General features: G+C 43.3%; 2 long non-coding RNA genes across 3 annotated transcripts; both read right to left on the bottom strand.

Annotated features, from left to right (window-relative positions):
* Positions 1-431: 431 nt before the first annotated feature.
* LOC142486587 (uncharacterized) lies at positions 432-5488 on the bottom strand. The gene is made up of 4 exons (XR_012799046.1): positions 5391-5488; positions 4053-4163; positions 1540-1661; positions 432-521 (listed from the first exon to the last, which is right to left on the bottom strand). It is a non-coding gene; the product is annotated as an uncharacterized LOC142486587 (long non-coding RNA).
* Positions 5489-6937: 1449 nt separating this feature from the next.
* On the bottom strand, positions 6938-18498 carry LOC142486586 (uncharacterized). Of its 2 annotated transcripts, XR_012799044.1 has the most exons (7): positions 18401-18498; positions 17049-17159; positions 14536-14657; positions 13422-13517; positions 11884-11977; positions 8048-8167; positions 6938-7027 (listed from the first exon to the last, which is right to left on the bottom strand). It is a non-coding gene; the product is annotated as an uncharacterized LOC142486586 (long non-coding RNA). The 2 variants fall into 2 exon arrangements; XR_012799045.1 differs by lacking the exons at positions 6938-7027; positions 8048-8167 and adding an exon at positions 10545-10655.
* Positions 18499-18598: the final 100 nt, after the last annotated feature.

The raw sequence follows: 18598 nt of genomic DNA, 5'->3' as shown, positions 1-18598 counted from the left end.
GAGACTTACTGCACTCTGCATGCCCATCCTCTCCCTGACATCAGGGGAAGGAAGTGGCCCTGGGGTGTGTGTAGGTATGCCAGATGTCAGTGTATGCATAAGCAAGTATGCCTGTGTAGTGGGAGGTGTAGGGGCGTTAAGCTGGAGGACTTAAAACAGGCACAAAAGCACATAGATACCTCTGATTATACCGCACCAAATGCTGATATCATGCTGTAGCTGCACTTTACAGAAGATGATGCAGATGTCATCATTGGTTGGTGGGTTCATTAAATCAATCCATCATATCATAACCACACTGTGCATATGATGTACTGAATCAGTAACACCAGGAAGACATCTCCATGTTAGGAGTAGAGTTGAAGTTAACAGAATATGTCCAGCACTGTGGTGTGTAGCCCATAAATAATAATTGTGCACATTACCAGAACAACATACTGTCAACTGCAAGATCATTTTGCTGCTTGTAGCGTATGCTCATCCTGTACAGTGTTGTAGTAGATCCGTCTCTTCAGTGTTCACTGCAACAAAAGTAAGACATTGCATTAATATTACAGACGTTTGGGGGCTGAAATCTCACTTCGCTGCGGACAATTTCACTTTGCATAAGATTCTTGTGATTATGTCAATGATGATCAATAACTGCATCATAACACAGCCGCTCTATACAGAAGATGTACTTGCTCTCAATGGTCATGGAGGTAATACGTCACACAATGTACAGATATAGCAAGGATTATTTCTCCCACTGGTGCATTATGGCATTATGATGGGAAATGTTGTGAGATTCTGCATTATCAGCATCACTGAATCTTTTGGAAATTAAGTGATATTCTATGTTTTAATGCAATATTATGGATGATCAGCCGGTAAAATAATAATAGCTTGCTGTATCTGTAGCCATGCTCTACCCATGATGTGCTGAACCAATGACTGCAGAGAGATTCAGAGTGGTAAACATGACTGGAACGCATCTCTGAATAATGGGCAGCAAAGCAGTGCAGAATAGGAGGTGAAAGTATTTAAAATGGAAGATCCTTAGCAGCTGTGTGGAGAGTAGACAGTACAGACTGACCAAGTAAATGGTAAAAGGAGTAACTTCAACATTACTTGGCTTTGTTCTCCACATTGAAGCTTTCCTCCTCTTTAAATCACTAATACTGATGCCATGTGTAACCTGTACTGAGAGTTATATAATCTACTGGCCTAGATGAAACCATATGATGCAAACAGGATCCATCCCACTCCAGATTCATAGAATTGAACCACCTCAACCTTTCATAACAATCACATAGAACTGCAGCTGTGCGCTACTGCACATGTTCTTGTTATGAATGGTAGTAGATGTGGTCCTTGGGTCTTTACTTCATACTGTAGCCACCCTCTACTCATGATGTATTGAATCAACGAAAACTTGCATGGTTCAGATCACAGGAAGGGGTAGAGTAGAGATGAAAATATTCAATGTGAAACCCGTAGCAGCCGGATTGTGTGGAGTCAATAAAACGACAAATACTAAATGGTAAATGAGAAATATACACATTGCTTATCTGTCTCTGTGTAGTAATTTTCCTTCTCTTCAACTGTCCTTCAAATTTTCTCTTTTGCAAGAAAAGGAACACATGGCTTCAATATTCACTTCTGTTCTGCAGTCATCCCTCCTGAAATAAAAGTTAAGCATTGCATTGTTATTATGATAATACATACAATAAACCTTGCTCCAAACCATTTGATGCAAAGCAAATCCACCTCCCACCCACAGCGGTGCTCCTTCTAGAGCATGCATGTCAAACTCCAGTCCTCGAGGGTCCCAAACAGGCCAGGTTTTCAGTAGGGATATCCTGAAAACCTGGCCTGTTTGCTGCCCTCGAGGATTGGAGTTTGACATCCTTGTTCTTGAGCTTCTACCACGCTAGTCATCCATGTGAGTGACACTGTACTGCAGTCCTGGTCTGCACACAATCTACTGAATCAATGACATCACACTGTAAAGGCAATCTACAAGATGTATTAGTTGTCCACACTTCCGAAATGTTACTTTTATGTCCAAATCACTTATTCCCATGACCTGATATTTGTATTTGTTATTTATAGGATTGTCACAAAGAGTTGATGAGGTCACCAAATGATAGTATGTAGAGAGAAAGAGAGATCTCAGAACAGAGCCCTGATGTATACCCACAGACAGATCAATAGAAGACGAAGACATGTTAGCAACAGAGATGGAGAATGTGTGACAGGAAAGTTATGATGAAAACCAGGATAGAACTGTGTTACGGATACCAAGAGAGAGTTTAGAATATGAAGGAGGAGAGTGATTGAGAGCATCAAACGCAGCAGATAGATCAAGTAGGATTAGTAGGGAAAAGTGACCTTGGGAATTTGCTTTAAGCACAGTCTGTAGAACGAGCTGTACGAAAGGCAGGTTGTAAAGGATCCAGGAGGGAATGTGATTTAAGAATGTTGACATTCTAGCAATTAGGAGACAAACAGCAGGAGGGATACAGGGCGGTAGTTAGTAAGGCACATAGGGTGTAGGTTGTTTCTGAGAAAAGGGTGACCACTACAGGCTTAAAGTAAGAGGGTAAAGAGCCAGAGAATAGGGAGGAATTGAAGATGTGGGTGAGAGTGGGGACTAAGAGATGCAGTAAGGTGTGAGGGGATACGATCTAGAGGGCATGTGGTAGAGGGAGAAGAGAAGATGATTAGCTTCCAGCTCTGTAAGAGAAGAAAAGGAGTCAAATGCAGAAGGAGAATTAGGTAGAAGGAGAGAAGGGGGAAGGGACAGAAGGAATCTCCTTGTGGGTGGCATCCACCTTGCCTCTGAAGTAGTCAAATGCTTGAGGAGAAGTGAAGGAAGGATGGCAAGTGTGAGGAGAAGGTTAGTGGAGGGAGTCAAATACAGGGAAAAAAAGACAGCGTAAATTAAATTTGAGTGTTGATGAATGTGAAAAAAAAGTAGTGTGGTTTGGCCCCAGAGAGCAGCTTTATACAGGACTGGAGACATTTTTACTGTAGAAAAATCAAATATCAATTGTGTGATTTCCTTCATAGGCATTAAGAACAGCGAGTGGAAGTGTGATGAACATGTTTGGGAATTTAGCCAAGGGTGTGGGCTAGAGGGACAAGTGTGTCAGAGCCTAGAGGGGGCATATAGATAGGAGGATAGCATTGTAAGAGTTAATAAGATTGTTAGTTTAAGCGGAAAGAGAGAGAGAGGTTAGAGTAGATGTCAGAGGAGAGTTTAATTAAGCAGAGGAAAATCAGTGGGACAGGTAAGATGGGGTGAGGGGAATGACTGATTGTGAATGATGAGAGCAGAAGAGGTCATGTACAACTAGAGCCTTGTTAGTCAGAGAACGGGCATTCCAGATGGCATAGGAGAAGGGAAGAGAAAAGTAAGGAAAGGAATGTGGATTACATTAGATAGGTTAACACTCTTAGCAGGGAGGCAGAGGCAGGGAGGCCCGATGTGTATATGAGCAGGTTCAAGATTATAAGAGATATCCCACACATCAGCAAACATAGAAGGAGACACAGAGATAGGTGTAGAGAGAGACAGAGATAGCTCTATGTAGAGAGAGAGGGACGTAGAGAGAATGAGACAGATAGGCGCAGAGAGAGGGGGCGCAGAGAGAGGAGGCGCCAAAAGAGGGGGCGCAGAGAGAGGGGGCACAGAGAATAGGATATTAAAGAGTGCTTTTCATTGAGCAGTGCAGAAATAGCTGCAATAGAGGTCTGTACAAATGGTGCAGTGTGTAGACACATGCAAAGGTAGGGGAAGGAAAGAGGAGAACATGTGGATAAAAGCAGGAGTGTGGAAGTTAGAGAAATTAGAAAAGTTTAACAGAGGAGTGAGGAAACAGCAAGCAGAAAGAACAAGAGAGAGGTTACATTGGGATGACGTTCTGTGGTAAAGAGAAAATGCTAGGAGAGAGCTTTCAAATATTAGAGGACATGAATTGAGGGAGCAAATGTATAAATCAAAACCTGAGGGGGAGGTATAGCACGAAAGCTTGCACAGCAGATTATAGTCTTAATGTTGCGTGTACCTGTCAGGGTATTCAAGAAGTTAAATTCTCACAAGTGCAGAGTTCATGATGAAATGCTGAATCTAGTCCCCCTCCAATTTAATTTTAATATAACTTTTCCATTCTTCATTACTGCAAAAAGCAAACAAAACAAAACCACATTGCATTACTATTTTCAAAATGGATTGAATGGCATATTCAACAGTGACTGTGTGATGCCAATATTCCCCACTCACTCGTAGTGAAGCACATATTGTACTAGTGTTGAAAGTAGGCCGGTAGAGTCAGGTACGCAGTACTGATAAAACAATAAGTGCCCGTCGTAAGTACCAGCTCCGCAACAGTGCGGGCATCACATTAGTGACGTGGATGAACATATATGGATAAGCCCATATTAAGGCATCACGTGACCAGAGCCGTCACTGACTGGGTATACGTAAAGACGCAGGGAGATGCAAGGAAAGGGAGGGAGAGAGACAGGGAGAAGATGTGAAACGGAGGAAGGCACGGATGGAGGGAGTTCTTCCGAGCTTCTGCGGGCCTCTCTCTTTCACTGGTGCATGCCGGGAGCTGGTCCCAACATCCACAAAGTGTGTGTGTATTATTGGTTGTATTTTATGGGGGTAGGAGGGTAGTGTGTATATTGTGTGTGTGGGAGTATTATATTGTGTGTAGAGGTGCAGAGGAGAGTACTAGATTGTGTATCTTGTGTAAGGGTGTTGTGTATATTGTGTTTGGAGCTATAATATTATTGGGGAGATTAGTATTGAGGAGGTATTATAGTGTGTATTGTGGGGAGTATTAGTGTGTGTATTGTTTGTGGGTGACAGATGCTGGGGGTATGCAGCAATCCCTGCACTGAGGTCCGAGGCGGCTCTGCATCGCTCGCACACACTGTGGATGACCAAGCATGTGCCCATGATAATCATGGCCTTAAGGGATGAGTGTGTCAGAGCCTAGAAGGGGCATATATATGATGGAGGAGGGAGGAGGAGGAGGGAGGAGGAGGAGATGATAGCATTGTAAAAGTTAACAAGATAGTTAGTTTAAGCAGAAAGTGAGGAGAGGTTAGAGATAAGGGTAGATGTCAGAGGAGAGAGTTCAATTAAGCTGAGGTATCGAGTAGGACAGGGGTGAGGGGAATGAGAGGTGGTGGATGAGAGCAGAAGAGGTCATGTACAAATAGACCTTGTTAGTCAGAGAGCAGTCATTCCAGAGGGCACGTGAGAAGTGAAGAGTAAAGTGAGACATGGAATGTGGATTACATTAGATGGGTTAATACGCTTAGCAGGGAGGTGGAGAGAGAGAGGCAAGAGGCAGAGAGTGGTGCAGGGGTTGAGGAAGAGATGTTGCATGTACCTTATCAGAACATTAAAGAACATCAATTCACACTGGTGCAGAGTTGATGATGAATCCAGTTCACCTCCAATTCAATTTTAACAGAAATGTTTCATTCTTCATTACTGAAAAAAAAGAAAAGTAAAAAACATTTCATTACTATTTTCAAAATGGATTGAATTCCCCCAACAATGACTATGTGTTACCAATATATCCCTCTCAGTCCCACTGCAGCATATACTGTACCAGTGTGAAAGTAGGAAGGTACCGGTAAAACAATACGTGCCGGTACTATGCACCATATGAATTATAAGGGGATGTAAATCTCCCAGTCTCTCTCCATATCCGCAACAGAGCGGGCTCCGGTCAGTGGCATGGATGCCCATATATGGGTATGCTCATATTTGGGCATCCCATGTCACTGACCGGAGCCGGCTCTGAGTATAGGGATATATGCGGAGACGCAGAGGTGCAAGGAAATGGGAGGAGGCACGGTGAGAAACAGGGAGAGACCACAGGAAGATAGAGGGCAACAACTTCCACAAGGTACTTGTATGGGTATAATTGTTTGTATTTTGTGCAGAGGGGGTAATTTCAGATAAAATACAATTCTCCACCCTCTACGAAACAATTCCACTTTGTTCAGTAAGCCAGAAAGTCTTGGTCCCATGTGGACTGAATTTAATGCAAATAAGGTCCTTAATACACAAGTAAAGAATAAAGTTACTTATTCTCTACTGTAAGAAGTGCCACATTGCCCACTATTTGGGTCCTGTGCCCAGATTGTGACCATGCATGGCAGAGGTGAGATTCCCCCAACTCCAATTTGCTACACTCTCCAAGAGAGATAATTGTGATCAGAGGTGGAACTAGGGGAGGGTGTGAGCAGGGTCACTGCCCAGGGAGTAACCTGACTGGGGGCACGGAAATCTCATTTAGTGCATATGTTGCGGCACTGCATTGATTGACCGGTCAATCTGCACTGCTGCCTGTCACAGTGACATCCTGATCGGGCACTGTGATCAGCTATAGCACTGACCCAGGTGAGATAGTTCAGCACTTTACAAGGAGGGAACAGATGTTGTGGGTGACAGATGCTGGAGGTAGGCCAAGACTGTTGGCCAGAGTAACGTGGAGACTTACTGCACTCTGCATGCCCATCCTCTCCCTGACATCAGGGGAAGGAAGTGGCCCTGGGGTGTGTGTAGGTATGCCAGATGTCAGTGTATGCATAAGCAAGTATGCCTGTGTAGTGGGAGGTGTAGGGGCGTTAAGCTGGAGGACTTAAAACAGGCACAAAAGCACATAGATACCTCTGATTATACCGCACCAAATGCTGATAATATCATGCTGTAGCTGCACTTTACAGAAGATGATGCAGATGTCATCATTGGTTGGTGGGTTCATTAAATCAATCCATCATATCATAACCACACTGTGCATATGATGTACTGAATCAGTAACACCAGGAAGACATCTCCATGTTAGGAGTAGAGTTGAAGTTAACAGAATATGTCCAGCACTGTGGTGTGTAGCCCATAAATAATAATTGTGCACATTACCAGAACAACATACTGTCAACTGCAAGATCATTTTGCTGCTTGTAGCGTATGCTCATCCTGTACAGTGTTGTAGTAGATCCGTCTCTTCAGTGTTCACTGCAACAAAAGTAAGACATTGCATTAATATTACAGACGTTTGGGGGCTGAAATCTCACTTCGCTGCGGACAATTTCACTTTGCATAAGATTCTTGTGATTATGTCAATGATGATCAATAACTGCATCATAACACAGCCGCTCTATACAGAAGATGTACTTGCTCTCAATGGTCATGGAGGTAATACGTCACACAATGTACAGATATAGCAAGGATTATTTCTCCCACTGGTGCATTATGGCATTATGATGGGAAATGTTGTGAGATTCTGCATTATCAGCATCACTGAATCTTTTGGAAATTAAGTGATATTCTATGTTTTAATGCAATATTATGGATGATCAGCCGGTAAAATAATAATAGCTTGCTGTATCTGTAGCCATGCTCTACCCATGATGTGCTGAACCAATGACTGCAGAGAGATTCAGAGTGGTAAACATGACTGGAACGCATCTCTGAATAATGGGCAGCAAAGCAGTGCAGAATAGGAGGTGAAAGTATTTAAAATGGAAGATCCTTAGCAGCTGTGTGGAGAGTAGACAGTACAGACTGACCAAGTAAATGGTAAAAGGAGTAACTTCAACATTACTTGGCTTTGTTCTCCACATTGAAGCTTTCCTCCTCTTTAAATCACTAATACTGATGCCATGTGTAACCTGTACTGAGAGTTATATAATCTACTGGCCTAGATGAAACCATATGATGCAAACAGGATCCATCCCACTCCAGATTCATAGAATTGAACCACCTCAACCTTTCATAACAATCACATAGAACTGCAGCTGTGCGCTACTGCACATGTTCTTGTTATGAATGGTAGTAGATGTGGTCCTTGGGTCTTTACTTCATACTGTAGCCACCCTCTACTCATGATGTATTGAATCAACGAAAACTTGCATGGTTCAGATCACAGGAAGGGGTAGAGTAGAGATGAAAATATTCAATGTGAAACCCGTAGCAGCCGGATTGTGTGGAGTCAATAAAACGACAAATACTAAATGGTAAATGAGAAATATACACATTGCTTATCTGTCTCTGTGTAGTAATTTTCCTTCTCTTCAACTGTCCTTCAAATTTTCTCTTTTGCAAGAAAAGGAACACATGGCTTCAATATTCACTTCTGTTCTGCAGTCATCCCTCCTGAAATAAAAGTTAAGCATTGCATTGTTATTATGATAATACATACAATAAACCTTGCTCCAAACCATTTGATGCAAAGCAAATCCACCTCCCACCCACAGCGGTGCTCCTTCTAGAGCATGCATGTCAAACTCCAGTCCTCGAGGGTCCCAAACAGGCCAGGTTTTCAGTAGGGATATCCTGAAAACCTGGCCTGTTTGCTGCCCTCGAGGACTGGAGTTTGACATCCTTGTTCTTGAGCTTCTACCACGCAAGTCATCCATGTGAGTGACACTGTACTGCAGTCCTGGTCTGCACACAATCTACTGAATCAATGACATTACACTGTAAAGGCAATCTACAAGATGTATTAGTTGTCCACACTTCCGAAATGTTACTTTTATGTCCAAATCACTTATTCCCATGACCTGATATTTGTATTTGTTATTTATAGGATTGTCACAAAGAGTTGATGAGGTCACCAAATGATAGTATGTAGAGAGAAAGAGAGATCTCAGAACAGAGCCCTGATGTATACCCACAGACAGATCAATAGAAGACGAAGACATGTTAGCAACAGAGATGGAGAATGTGTGACAGGAAAGTTATGATGAAAACCAGGATAGAACTGTGTTACGGATACCAAGAGAGAGTTTAGAATATGAAGGAGGAGAGTGATTGAGAGCATCAAACGCAGCAGATAGATCAAGTAGGATTAGTAGGGAAAAGTGACCTTGGGAATTTGCTTTAAGCACAGTCTGTAGAACGAGCTGTACGAAAGGCAGGTTGTAAAGGATCCAGGAGGGAATGTGATTTAAGAATGTTGACATTCTAGCAATTAGGAGACAAACAGCAGGAGGGATACAGGGCGGTAGTTAGTAAGGCACATAGGGTGTAGGTTGTTTCTGAGAAAAGGGTGACCACTACAGGCTTAAAGTAAGAGGGTAAAGAGCCAGAGAATAGGGAGGAATTGAAGATGTGGGTGAGAGTGGGGACTAAGAGATGCAGTAAGGTGTGAGGGGATACGATCTAGAGGGCATGTGGTAGAGGGAGAAGAGAAGATGATTAGCTTCCAGCTCTGTAAGAGAAGAAAAGGAGTCAAATGCAGAAGGAGAATTAGGTAGAAGGAGAGAAGGGGGAAGGGACAGAAGGAATCTCCTTGTGGGTGGCATCCACCTTGCCTCTGAAGTAGTCAAATGCTTGAGGAGAAGTGAAGGAAGGATGGCAAGTGTGAGGAGAAGGTTAGTGGAGGGAGTCAAATACAGGGAAAAAAAGACAGCGTAAATTAAATTTGAGTGTTGATGAATGTGAAAAAAAAGTAGTGTGGTTTGGCCCCAGAGAGCAGCTTTATACAGGACTGGAGACATTTTTACTGTAGAAAAATCAAATATCAATTGTGTGATTTCCTTCATAGGCATTAAGAACAGCGAGTGGAAGTGTGATGAACATGTTTGGGAATTTAGCCAAGGGTGTGGGCTAGAGGGACAAGTGTGTCAGAGCCTAGAGGGGGCATATAGATAGGAGGATAGCATTGTAAGAGTTAATAAGATTGTTAGTTTAAGCGGAAAGAGAGAGAGAGGTTAGAGTAGATGTCAGAGGAGAGTTTAATTAAGCAGAGGAAAATCAGTGGGACAGGTAAGATGGGGTGAGGGGAATGATGAGAGCAGAAGAGGTCATGTACAACTAGAGCCTTGTTAGTCAGAGAACGGGCATTCCAGATGGCATAGGAGAAGGGAAGAGAAAAGTAAGGAAAGGAATGTGGATTACATTAGATAGGTTAACACTCTTAGCAGGGAGGCAGAGGCAGGGAGGCCCGATGTGTATATGAGCAGGTTCAAGATTATAAGAGATATCCCACACATCAGCAAACATAGAAGGAGACACAGAGATAGGTGTAGAGAGAGACAGAGATAGCTCTATGTAGAGAGAGAGGGACGTAGAGAGAATGAGACAGATAGGCGCAGAGAGAGGGGGCGCAGAGAGAGGAGGCGCCAAAAGAGGGGGCGCAGAGAGAGGGGGCACAGAGAATAGGATATTAAAGAGTGCTTTTCATTGAGCAGTGCAGAAATAGCTGCAATAGAGGTCTGTACAAATGGTGCAGTGTGTAGACACATGCAAAGGTAGGGGAAGGAAAGAGGAGAACATGTGGATAAAAGCAGGAGTGTGGAAGTTAGAGAAATTAGAAAAGTTTAACAGAGGAGTGAGGAAACAGCAAGCAGAAAGAACAAGAGAGAGGTTACATTGGGATGACGTTCTGTGGTAAAGAGAAAATGCTAGGAGAGAGCTTTCAAATATTAGAGGACATGAATTGAGGGAGCAAATGTATAAATCAAAACCTGAGGGGGAGGTATAGCACGAAAGCTTGCACAGCAGATTATAGTCTTAATGTTGCGTGTACCTGTCAGGGTATTCAAGAAGTTAAATTCTCACAAGTGCAGAGTTCATGATGAAATGCTGAATCTAGTCCCCCTCCAATTTAATTTTAATATAACTTTTCCATTCTTCATTACTGCAAAAAGCAAACAAAACAAAACCACATTGCATTACTATTTTCAAAATGGATTGAATGGCATATTCAACAGTGACTGTGTGATGCCAATATTCCCCACTCACTCGTAGTGAAGCACATATTGTACTAGTGTTGAAAGTAGGCCGGTAGAGTCAGGTACGCAGTACTGATAAAACAATAAGTGCCCGTCGTAAGTACCAGCTCCGCAACAGTGCGGGCATCACATTAGTGACGTGGATGAACATATATGGATAAGCCCATATTAAGGCATCACGTGACCAGAGCCGTCACTGACTGGGTATACGTAAAGACGCAGGGAGATGCAAGGAAAGGGAGGGAGAGAGACAGGGAGAAGATGTGAAACGGAGGAAGGCACGGATGGAGGGAGTTCTTCCGAGCTTCTGCGGGCCTCTCTCTTTCACTGGTGCATGCCGGGAGCTGGTCCCAACATCCACAAAGTGTGTGTGTATTATTGGTTGTATTTTATGGGGGTAGGAGGGTAGTGTGTATATTGTGTGTGTGGGAGTATTATATTGTGTGTAGAGGTGCAGAGGAGAGTACTAGATTGTGTATCTTGTGTAAGGGTGTTGTGTATATTGTGTTTGGAGCTATAATATTATTGGGGAGATTAGTATTGAGGAGGTATTATAGTGTGTATTGTGGGGAGTATTAGTGTGTGTATTGTTTGTGGGTGACAGATGCTGGGGGTATGCAGCAATCCCTGCACTGAGGTCCGAGGCGGCTCTGCATCGCTCGCACACACTGTGGATGACCAAGCATGTGCCCATGATAATCATGGCCTTAGAGGGATGAGTGTGTCAGAGCCTAGAAGGGGCATATATATGATGGAGGAGGGAGGAGGAGGAGGGAGGAGGAGGAGATGATAGCATTGTAAAAGTTAACAAGATAGTTAGTTTAAGCAGAAAGTGAGGAGAGGTTAGAGATAAGGGTAGATGTCAGAGGAGAGAGTTCAATTAAGCTGAGGTATCGAGTAGGACAGGGGTGAGGGGAATGAGAGGTGGTGGATGAGAGCAGAAGAGGTCATGTACAAATAGACCTTGTTAGTCAGAGAGCAGTCATTCCAGAGGGCACGTGAGAAGTGAAGAGTAAAGTGAGACATGGAATGTGGATTACATTAGATGGGTTAATACGCTTAGCAGGGAGGTGGAGAGAGAGAGGCAAGAGGCAGAGAGTGGTGCAGGGGTTGAGGAAGAGATGTTGCATGTACCTTATCAGAACATCAATTCACACTGGTGCAGAGTTGATGATGAATCCAGTTCACCTCCAATTCAATTTTAACAGAAATGTTTCATTCTTCATTACTGAAAAAAAAGAAAAGTAAAAAACATTTCATTACTATTTTCAAAATGGATTGAATTCCCCCAACAATGACTATGTGTTACCAATATATCCCTCTCAGTCCCACTGCAGCATATACTGTACCAGTGTGAAAGTAGGAAGGTACACAGTACCGGTAAAACAATACGTGCCGGTACTATGCACCATATGAATTATAAGGGGATGTAAATCTCCCAGTCTCTCTCCATATCCGCAACAGAGCGGGCTCCGGTCAGTGGCATGGATGCCCATATATGGGTATGCTCATATTTGGGCATCCCATGTCACTGACCGGAGCCGGCTCTGAGTATAGGGATATATGCGGAGACGCAGAGGTGCAAGGAAATGGGAGGAGGCACGGTGAGAAACAGGGAGAGACCACAGGAAGATAGAGGGCAACAACTTCCACAAGGTACTTGTATGGGTATAATTGTTTGTATTTTGTGCAGAGGGGGTAATTTCAGATAAAATACAATTCTCCACCCTCTACGAAACAATTCCACTTTGTTCAGTAAGCCAGAAAGTCTTGGTCCCATGTGGACTGAATTTAATGCAAATAAGGTCCTTAATACACAAGTAAAGAATAAAGTTACTTATTCTCTACTGTAAGAAGTGCCACATTGCCCACTATTTGGGTCCTGTGCCCAGATTGTGACCATGCATGGCAGAGGTGAGATTCCCCCAACTCCAATTTGCTACACTCTCCAAGAGAGATAATTGTGATCAGAGGTGGAACTAGGGGAGGGTGTGAGCAGGGTCACTGCCCAGGGAGTAACCTGACTGGGGGCACGGAAATCTCATTTAGTGCATATGTTGCGGCACTGCATTGATTGACCGGTCAATCTGCACTGCTGCCTGTCACAGTGACATCCTGATCGGGCACTGTGATCAGCTATAGCACTGACCCAGGTGAGATAGTTCAGCACTTTACAAGGAGGGAACAGATGTTGTGGGTGACAGATGCTGGAGGTAGGCCAAGACTGTTGGCCAGAGTAACGTGGAGACTTACTGCACTCTGCATGCCCATCCTCTCCCTGACATCAGGGGAAGGAAGTGGCCCTGGGGTGTGTGTAGGTATGCCAGATGTCAGTGTATGCATAAGCAAGTATGCCTGTGTAGTGGGAGGTGTAGGGGCGTTAAGCTGGAGGACTTAAAACAGGCACAAAAGCACATAGATACCTCTGATTATACCGCACCAAATGCTGATAATATCATGCTGTAGCTGCACTTTACAGAAGATGATGCAGATGTCATCATTGGTTGGTGGGTTCATTAAATCAATCCATCATATCATAACCACACTGTGCATATGATGTACTGAATCAGTAACACCAGGAAGACATCTCCATGTTAGGAGTAGAGTTGAAGTTAACAGAATATGTCCAGCACTGTGGTGTGTAGCCCATAAATAATAATTGTGCACATTACCAGAACAACATACTGTCAACTGCAAGATCATTTTGCTGCTTGTAGCGTATGCTCATCCTGTACAGTGTTGTAGTAGATCCGTCTCTTCAGTGTTCACTGCAACAAAAGTAAGACATTGCATTAATATTACAGACGTTTGGGGGCTGAAATCTCACTTCGCTGCGGACAATTTCACTTTGCATAAGATTCTTGTGATTATGTCAATGATGATCAATAACTGCATCATAACACAGCCGCTCTATACAGAAGATGTACTTGCTCTCAATGGTCATGGAGGTAATACGTCACACAATGTACAGATATAGCAAGGATTATTTCTCCCACTGGTGCATTATGGCATTATGATGGGAAATGTTGTGAGATTCTGCATTATCAGCATCACTGAATCTTTTGGAAATTAAGTGATATTCTATGTTTTAATGCAATATTATGGATGATCAGCCGGTAAAATAATAATAGCTTGCTGTATCTGTAGCCATGCTCTACCCATGATGTGCTGAACCAATGACTGCAGAGAGATTCAGAGTGGTAAACATGACTGGAACGCATCTCTGAATAATGGGCAGCAAAGCAGTGCAGAATAGGAGGTGAAAGTATTTAAAATGGAAGATCCTTAGCAGCTGTGTGGAGAGTAGACAGTACAGACTGACCAAGTAAATGGTAAAAGGAGTAACTTCAACATTACTTGGCTTTGTTCTCCACATTGAAGCTTTCCTCCTCTTTAAATCACTAATACTGATGCCATGTGTAACCTGTACTGAGAGTTATATAATCTACTGGCCTAGATGAAACCATATGATGCAAACAGGATCCATCCCACTCCAGATTCATAGAATTGAACCACCTCAACCTTTCATAACAATCACATAGAACTGCAGCTGTGCGCTACTGCACATGTTCTTGTTATGAATGGTAGTAGATGTGGTCCTTGGGTCTTTACTTCATACTGTAGCCACCCTCTACTCATGATGTATTGAATCAACGAAAACTTGCATGGTTCAGATCACAGGAAGGGGTAGAGTAGAGATGAAAATATTCAATGTGAAACCCGTAGCAGCCGGATTGTGTGGAGTCAATAAAACGACAAATACTAAATGGTAAATGAGAAATATACACATTGCTTATCTGTCTCTGTGTAGTAATTTTCCTTCTCTTCAACTGTCCTTCAAATTTTCTCTTTTGCAAGAAAAGGAACACATGGCTTCAATATTCACTTCTGTTCTGCAGTCATCCCTCCTGAAATAAAAGTTAAGCATTGCATTGTTATTATGATAATACATACAATAAACCTTGCTCCAAACCATTTGATGCAAAGCAAATCCACCTCCCACCCACAGCGGTGCTCCTTCTAGAGCATGCATGTCAAACTCCAGTCCTCGAGGGTCCCAAACAGGCCAGGTTTTCAGTAGGGATATCCTGAAAACCTGGCCTGTTTGCTGCCCTCGAGGATTGGAGTTTGACATCCTTGTTCTTGAGCTTCTACCACGCTAGTCATCCATGTGAGTGACACTGTACTGCAGTCCTGGTCTGCACACAATCTACTGAATCAATGACATCACACTGTAAAGGCAATCTACAAGATGTATTAGTTGTCCACACTTCCGAAATGTTACTTTTATGTCCAAATCACTTATTCCCATGACCTGATATTTGTATTTGTTATTTATAGGATTGTCACAAAGAGTTGATGAGGTCACCAAATGATAGTATGTAGAGAGAAAGAGAGATCTCAGAACAGAGCCCTGATGTATACCCACAGACAGATCAATAGAAGACGAAGACATGTTAGCAACAGAGATGGAGAATGTGTGACAGGAAAGTTATGATGAAAACCAGGATAGAACTGTGTTACGGATACCAAGAGAGAGTTTAGAATATGAAGGAGGAGAGTGATTGAGAGCATCAAACGCAGCAGATAGATCAAGTAGGATTAGTAGGGAAAAGTGACCTTGGGAATTTGCTTTAAGCACAGTCTGTAGAACGAGCTGTACGAAAGGCAGGTTGTAAAGGATCCAGGAGGGAATGTGATTTAAGAATGTTGACATTCTAGCAATTAGGAGACAAACAGCAGGAGGGATACAGGGCGGTAGTTAGTAAGGCACATAGGGTGTAGGTTGTTTCTGAGAAAAGGGTGACCACTACAGGCTTAAAGTAAGAGGGTAAAGAGCCAGAGAATAGGGAGGAATTGAAGATGTGGGTGAGAGTGGGGACTAAGAGATGCAGTAAGGTGTGAGGGGATACGATCTAGAGGGCATGTGGTAGAGGGAGAAGAGAAGATGATTAGCTTCCAGCTCTGTAAGAGAAGAAAAGGAGTCAAATGCAGAAGGAGAATTAGGTAGAAGGAGAGAAGGGGGAAGGGACAGAAGGAATCTCCTTGTGGGTGGCATCCACCTTGCCTCTGAAGTAGTCAAATGCTTGAGGAGAAGTGAAGGAAGGATGGCAAGTGTGAGGAGAAGGTTAGTGGAGGGAGTCAAATACAGGGAAAAAAAGACAGCGTAAATTAAATTTGAGTGTTGATGAATGTGAAAAAAAAGTAGTGTGGTTTGGCCCCAGAGAGCAGCTTTATACAGGACTGGAGACATTTTTACTGTAGAAAAATCAAATATCAATTGTGTGATTTCCTTCATAGGCATTAAGAACAGCGAGTGGAAGTGTGATGAACATGTTTGGGAATTTAGCCAAGGGTGTGGGCTAGAGGGACAAGTGTGTCAGAGCCTAGAGGGGGCATATAGATAGGAGGATAGCATTGTAAGAGTTAATAAGATTGTTAGTTTAAGCGGAAAGAGAGAGAGAGGTTAGAGTAGATGTCAGAGGAGAGTTTAATTAAGCAGAGGAAAATCAGTGGGACAGGTAAGATGGGGTGAGGGGAATGACTGATTGTGAATGATGAGAGCAGAAGAGGTCATGTACAACTAGAGCCTTGTTAGTCAGAGAACGGGCATTCCAGATGGCATAGGAGAAGGGAAGAGAAAAGTAAGGAAAGGAATGTGGATTACATTAGATAGGTTAACACTCTTAGCAGGGAGGCAGAGGCAGGGAGGCCCGATGTGTATATGAGCAGGTTCAAGATTATAAGAGATATCCCACACATCAGCAAACATAGAAGGAGACACAGAGATAGGTGTAGAGAGAGACAGAGATAGCTCTATGTAGAGAGAGAGGGACGTAGAGAGAATGAGACAGATAGGCGCAGAGAGAGGGGGCGCAGAGAGAGGAGGCGCCAAAAGAGGGGGCGCAGAGAGAGGGGGCACAGAGAATAGGATATTAAAGAGTGCTTTTCATTGAGCAGTGCAGAAATAGCTGCAATAGAGGTCTGTACAAATGGTGCAGTGTGTAGACACATGCAAAGGTAGGGGAAGGAAAGAGGAGAACATGTGGATAAAAGCAGGAGTGTGGAAGTTAGAGAAATTAGAAAAGTTTAACAGAGGAGTGAGGAAACAGCAAGCAGAAAGAACAAGAGAGAGGTTACATTGGGATGACGTTCTGTGGTAAAGAGAAAATGCTAGGAGAGAGCTTTCAAATATTAGAGGACATGAATTGAGGGAGCAAATGTATAAATCAAAACCTGAGGGGGAGGTATAGCACGAAAGCTTGCACAGCAGATTATAGTCTTAATGTTGCGTGTACCTGTCAGGGTATTCAAGAAGTTAAATTCTCACAAGTGCAGAGTTCATGATGAAATGCTGAATCTAGTCCCCCTCCAATTTAATTTTAATATAACTTTTCCATTCTTCATTACTGCAAAAAGCAAACAAAACAAAACCACATTGCATTACTATTTTCAAAATGGATTGAATGGCATATTCAACAGTGACTGTGTGATGCCAATATTCCCCACTCACTCGTAGTGAAGCACATATTGTACTAGTGTTGAAAGTAGGCCGGTAGAGTCAGGTACGCAGTACTGATAAAACAATAAGTGCCCGTCGTAAGTACCAGCTCCGCAACAGTGCGGGCATCACATTAGTGACGTGGATGAACATATATGGATAAGCCCATATTAAGGCATCACGTGACCAGAGCCGTCACTGACTGGGTATACGTAAAGACGCAGGGAGATGCAAGGAAAGGGAGGGAGAGAGACAGGGAGAAGATGTGAAACGGAGGAAGGCACGGATGGAGGGAGTTCTTCCGAGCTTCTGCGGGCCTCTCTCTTTCACTGGTGCATGCCGGGAGCTGGTCCCAACATCCACAAAGTGTGTGTGTATTATTGGTTGTATTTTATGGGGGTAGGAGGGTAGTGTGTATATTGTGTGTGTGGGAGTATTATATTGTGTGTAGAGGTGCAGAGGAGAGTACTAGATTGTGTATCTTGTGTAAGGGTGTTGTGTATATTGTGTTTGGAGCTATAATATTATTGGGGAGATTAGTATTGAGGAGGTATTATAGTGTGTATTGTGGGGAGTATTAGTGTGTGTATTGTTTGTGGGTGACAGATGCTGGGGGTATGCAGCAATCCCTGCACTGAGGTCCGAGGCGGCTCTGCATCGCTCGCACACACTGTGGATGACCAAGCATGTGCCCATGATAATCATGGCCTTAGAGGGATGAGTGTGTCAGAGCCTAGAAGGGGCATATATATGATGGAGGAGGGAGGAGGAGGAGGGAGGAGGAGGAGGGAGGAGGAGGAGATGATAGCATTGTAAAAGTTAACAAGATAGTTAGTTTAAGCAGAAAGTGAGGAGAGGTTAGAGATAAGGGTAGATGTCAGAGGAGAGAGTTCAATTAAGCTGAGGTATCGAGTAGGACAGGGGTGAGGGGAATGAGAGGTGGTGGATGAGAGCAGAAGAGGTCATGTACAAATAGACCTTGTTAGTCAGAGAGCAGTCATTCCAGAGGGCACGTGAGAAGTGAAGAGTAAAGTGAGACATGGAATGTGGATTACATTAGATGGGTTAATACGCTTAGCAGGGAGGTGGAGAGAGAGAGGCAAGAGGCAGAGAGTGGTGCAGGGGTTGAGGAAGAGATGTTGCATGTACCTTATCAGAACATTAAAGAACATCAATTCACACTGGTGCAGAGTTGATGATGAATCCAGTTCACCTCCAATTCAATTTTAACAGAAATGTTTCATTCTTCATTACTGAAAAAAAAGAAAAGTAAAAAACATTTCATTACTATTTTCAAAATGGATTGAATTCCCCCAACAATGACTATGTGTTACCAATATATCCCTC

The sequence above is a fragment of the Ascaphus truei genome, unplaced genomic scaffold (genome assembly GCF_040206685.1).
Source record: "Ascaphus truei isolate aAscTru1 unplaced genomic scaffold, aAscTru1.hap1 HAP1_SCAFFOLD_966, whole genome shotgun sequence".
NCBI lineage: Eukaryota > Metazoa > Chordata > Amphibia > Anura > Ascaphidae > Ascaphus > Ascaphus truei.
Note: the sequence above shows the minus strand (reverse complement) of the source record. Positions and strands in the feature narration are given on the sequence as shown.